Below are 5,600 nucleotides of genomic sequence, written 5' to 3'. Positions count from 1 at the left end.
TCTAAAATCCCTTCTCTCCAAGAAGCCTTCTGGGACTAAAATGTAGAAAGAAGCATCCTCTAACTCCATTAGCTGAGCCTCCTTAGGCTGAGCTGGGACTCAGAATGGGTGGGCAGGCACTGCAGCCTCCCTCACTTTGGACGATTCCCACTGCAGTTCCAAATCACATGGAGCATGAGACTTATAGGGATATAAAATGTCAGTTCCAAATGTAGGGGGAAAACCTCTACAAATTTGGAATGGTTACTGTTTTCTGCAAGAGAAGCATCGCTCCTCTCCCTGTCCCTTGCAGCTGAGGTCTGCCTGTGGTCAGTTACGAAGGAATGACGTTTTTATGTCCTCTGGTCACTCTGATGGCTACGGTTTAGGGAACTCAGATTGAGTCAGACTCAGGGCAACTAGGATATATATCTGATAGGGTCATTTGTACAACAAATTTCTAACTGACATCTTAGGGTATCTTTTTCGAAACTGCTGCTCCTTTTGCTGTGAATAAGTAGGCCTCCGTTTTATTTTTTTTTTACTTTTAAAAAGTTTGTCCTTTGTTCATTGTAGAAACTTTGGAAAATTCCAAAAAGCACAAATATGCACTAATATCTGCCATTATACCACTGACCTGAGGTAACGACTGTTCTAATGTTCATGCATATCCTGCCACTCATCTCTCTGCACATGTATACGCATGGATTCACCAGCTGCCTTAACACCCTGCTGCCCCAAACCCTAATCCCCCTCTTCCTGCTGTTTTTCCCTCCAAATAGATAGCATAGGCATAACCTGTGACATTCAGATGATACTCTGTGTAGTATATTGCAACACACATTTCTTGCTTATTAATAGATCGAGGTCAGATCCCTTTTTTTAAATAATTAATTTCACTTGCAACAGGATTGCTATGATATCATAGTATTTTATCACACAGTTGTACTAGGAATTAATCATTCCCTCATTGTTTTTCATTTAGGTAGGCAGCTTCCAAAGTTGCAGTGTCACCAATGTTACAGATATTACCACAGCAAACAACCTTATAAATACGTCATTATGAACATCTGTTTTCTTACATTTTGTTCTGAGAAGTAAAATTACTGGCTCAAAGGGGCCAGTCATCTTTACAGCTTTACACACCATTGTAAATTTCCAAGAGGCCCTCTCCAAGTGGAGGGACAGTGAAATCAAGGCAGGTCTGGAACACTCCTGGCGGAAGCTGGGGGTGGTGCAGCCCTGATGCTGACAACCATTTCCTCCCAGGTGGCAGTGCCAAATAGGGACTTTGAGCTCACTGGCAAGTGGAAGCAGAGAAGCTCAGCAGAGCTCCCCATTATATCTTCCAAGAAAGGGTGGGCTTGGGGCAATAGCATGAGGCTTAGAGCTCAGACATTCTGAGAATTAGAAGCTTCCAGTCTCTGTGTTTGAACCATCACCGTATGTTGGTCAAGATCTTAGAAGAAATGGCACGAGGGAGCCACCACACACACATTACCACCTGGCAAACCTGATTAAGCAGAGCTTCAGAGAGACTCTTCCCTGATCGAGAGTAGCCAGAAGAAGATTTGTATCTTTTTTTCAGAGTCTTGGTGTATTCTTCCCTTGTTGCCCTTCTTCCCTATGTTCTGCTCCAGGGATCAGCTTGGGGAAGGCATAGCTCTCTCTCAACTTCCAGGCTTTCTATGTTGAATAGGGCCTACTATATGCCAGGCATTCTGCTAGGTCTGAGGGCTGAAAAGGTAAATAAGAAATGTCCCTGCCCCTGTATTTAAGAGTCTTGCTAGATATCAACATGTAAACTGATTTACATAGCACTAAAATACAGTTGGTAATTTGTTTCCTTCACTCATTCAAGTAATACCTGGCAAATTGTGGGCACTTGAAAATATCCAATGAATGAATACTTGAATGAACAGATACAGTTGATGGTTAGGTCCCTCAAGTACAAAATTAGTGAGGGGTACTTTTTAAAAAGTTTTATTTCAAGGTACAATATATATGATATGAAATTTACTTGTTTTAAATGTACAACTCAGTGGTTTTTAGTATTTTGACAGGTGTGCAGCTATCATGGCAACCTAATTTTAGAACATCTCCATTACTCCCAAAGAAAACCTCATGCCCGTTTGCAGTCACTCCCAGTTTCTTAATCTCCCCGGCCCCTGGTCCTAGGCAATCACTAATATCCCTGTATCGATAGATTTGCCTATTCTGGATATTTCATATAAATGGAAGCATACAATATGTAGTGTTTGTGTCTGGCTCTTTTTCAGTGAACATATGCTTTTGAAGTTCATCTACATTGTAGTATGTATCAGTACTTTATTCCTTTTCATCATGGTTTAATATTCCATTGGGTAGATACATACCATTGTTTTCATCCGTTGATGAATATTTGAGTCCTTTCCACTTTGTGAATAATGCTGCCACAGACATTTGTGTATAGTCTTTGTGTGATCATATGTTTTCATTTCTCTTGGGTAGGTCATATAGGGATTCTTGTGAGCAAAGATTTAAAGAGGCATTTACAGAAGAAGGAGGACTTGGCTCAGAGAGATGGAGCTAAGGCTTACAAGCAGACAAGTGTGACTCGCCCTGGCCACTTCCTCTCTTTTCTATACTTCTCTTTAACCTGCATATCGCCCTTCCGTGAATTTCTCTTTCCAAGTCTGATCTTGCCTATCCTTTTTTAAAGGGAGTTGGGGTGGGGAGGGTTTTCTCATTCCTTTCTATTCTTAAAATCACATTATTATTTTTCCTCAATACAAATGGAATATATAATTGTAAAAATATTAGATTCCACCTTTAAATTTAAGGAAAGACAAAATAAGAACATTAAAATGATCTAAAATGTCACCACCCAGACCTAATTACAATGAATATTTTGGTGTGTATCCTTCCTGAGAGAGAGAGAGCTATGTAATTCCCTCTCTATGTAGATATAAATGTTGACATTAATGTAGAGACAGATGTTGTATATGCTTTTTTGATACTTAGTTTTTCACTGGTGTATATCTGTCTTGACTATTCCTGTCTCTTTATATATTTTTTATATTTAATGACTGTACATTTCCCCACAATCATGACGAGCTTTAATTTATTTAAATCCTTGTCATTGGAAATGTAATTTGTTCCAAAAAATGTTTGTAGTTGTTAAAAAAATACTGCAGTGAATGCAGCTTAATTAATTTTATACATATTAGTATATTTATAGAATATGTGAAAATGTTTTTTGAAAGGATGTTTTGATGCCTTTGGTTTATATTGACAATTGCTCCCAGAAAGTTCAATCCAGTTTACATTCCTACCTGCCATGTATGAGAGAGTTTAGCCCCTGAATTTTCACTACAACTGTATTACCATAAAAAAACAAACAAAACCCAAGTTTATTAGTAAGCAGGAAATGGCATCTTCTGAAGTTAATTTATATTCTTCGATAACTAGTGAGGATGATAACTTCTCACATATTCATAGGCTATTTAAATTTCCTCTTTGGAGCACCCTCATTATTCTAGGGGAGTATCTGGCCTTCCTTCCCATTGCCCTCCTCCTACCACTCTGCCCAGCAGACGTAATACCCAGAAACCCTTCCTTCTCACTCACACCTTGGGTAGAAGGTTAATGGAATGACAGGTGGACCCTGTTCCACCTGCCACCACAGTAAGACCACGAGGCCCACTCCTATGGCATAGGAAATATCATCTGCTGCCCACAGACCGCCTGGTACCCATTGAGGTGGATTCAACTGACATCTAAACCACAAAGCTCCCGACTCAGCTGGATCGAGTTTTATGACAGGATGAAAGAGCAGGCTTTTGGAACCCCATCTTTTGGCACAAGTATCCTTTATCGGAAGGGCTAGAATGTGGGTGGTGATGACCAGCTGTTTTTCTTTCAGAGCAAAGGAAGTGAGATCAAATTATAATAGAAGGGACGCCAGTTAGACAAAAGAAGGAACTGATTGCCAAGGAAATGTGTGGAGTGCTTGCTGCACCTAAGGGAATCTTTGATGAGGGTGAGCTATCTGTGGTTTAATTGGATCCCTGCCTGGGAGTAGAGGATGGGCCTTAGCCCAGGCCTAAGGTGATAAGCTCTGGCTTAGCTCATGAGCGCCCTGGCTTCCTGCATGCCTACCACCACCTGACAGCTTGTAGATCTTTCTTGGGACTATTACTTTAGAGATATTGCACCCTTTGGGACTCTCCACCCCATCTTAGAATTAATAATATAATCTAAGCTTAGGTTTCTACAATCCAAGAAACAAACAGAAGTGAAGGAAGTTATATCATTAGAGGCTGAGTATTTGTCAGGCTCTGGGCTAGATGCTTTAAAGACTTTCTAAAATATTTATGATAGTGGCCCTGACTGGTGTAAATTGGTATAATTGTTGGTTGAGCAACGTCCTATATACAGAAGAGTTGCCAGTTCAATTCCCAGTCAAGACACATACCCAGGTTATGAGTTTGTTCCCCAGTCAGGGTGCATACAAGAGGCAACCGATCTATGTTTCTCTCTCTCCCTTCCTCTCTCTCTAAAAATCAATAAAAATCTTTGAAATTTTTTTTTATGATAACAGATAAGGAAACTGAGGCACGAAGAAGTATGGCTGGCCCAAGGTCACAAACTAAATAGCAGAGCTATTCACACCCAGGCATGTTTTAACTCCAACATTTCTGTTCATTGAACCATATTATGTGGAAGTAACTTCACTGTAGGTATTTAAGAGTATAAACTATTTACATTGGAAAAGTACCAGCCAGTTACCTTGGCCATCTTAGTCTTCCTGGAGTCTAAGTACTTTCTTGATCCAGATGGAGCAGGCCTTTCATGGGTCTCCTGAAGCTGGATTCTTCCCGGTCCCATTGTCTTTTGGTTTTTCAGCCTTAACCATCCTTTGTGTCCTTTCTTTTACTTAGATTAACATGTAAGGGACTATATGGAAGTGGGAAACACAGATGGGGAATAAAAGATGGAAAGTCAAATCCCAACTCTACCATTTACTAGCTGGATAGCTTTGGGCAAGTTAGTAAATTTCTCTATGCTTCCATTCATCTGTAAAATGGGGATAAAAATAGCATCTTTCTCACAGTTTGGGTATAAATATTAAATAATAGGTTTAAGTATTTAGAAAAATACTTAGAATAATAAGTTCTAAGGTAATGTTAGCTTTCATTATTTAGGTGGAAATCAGAACTTGTACATATGGGGGAAAAACAGTATGCCTGATTGGCCCACCCCACCCTCAATACACATTCAATGAAAGACCACTACATGCCAGACACCACATTATGCTAGGCACCCCAATACATGCTTTGATTTCATTATATTCTAACTCTAGTATAGTGCTATCTATTCTTTCCTGCTAGAGACAGACAAGGAGAGTGTGTACCTGTGTGAACCACAGTTCTTCTGATAAAATCTGAAGACTTTAAGAAAGATGAATTAACCAGAATGTCAGAAATATAAGGAATCTTAGGTACTATCTTAGTCTGAGCTTCTTATGTCCTCATAGCTGAGAAAACTCAGCCGTTAGATGATAAGTGACAATGCCCCATAGCCAGTTAAGCCAAGAGTCAGGACTCAAACCTGTGGTTTCTGGGTGTCTCATAATCTCT

The sequence above is a fragment of the Miniopterus natalensis genome, chromosome 2 (genome assembly GCF_054644295.1).
Source record: "Miniopterus natalensis isolate mMinNat1 chromosome 2, mMinNat1.hap1, whole genome shotgun sequence".
Classification (NCBI taxonomy): Eukaryota; Metazoa; Chordata; class Mammalia; order Chiroptera; family Miniopteridae; genus Miniopterus; species Miniopterus natalensis.
The sequence above is the reverse complement of the archived record's forward strand: the minus strand, read 5'-3'. Positions refer to the sequence as shown.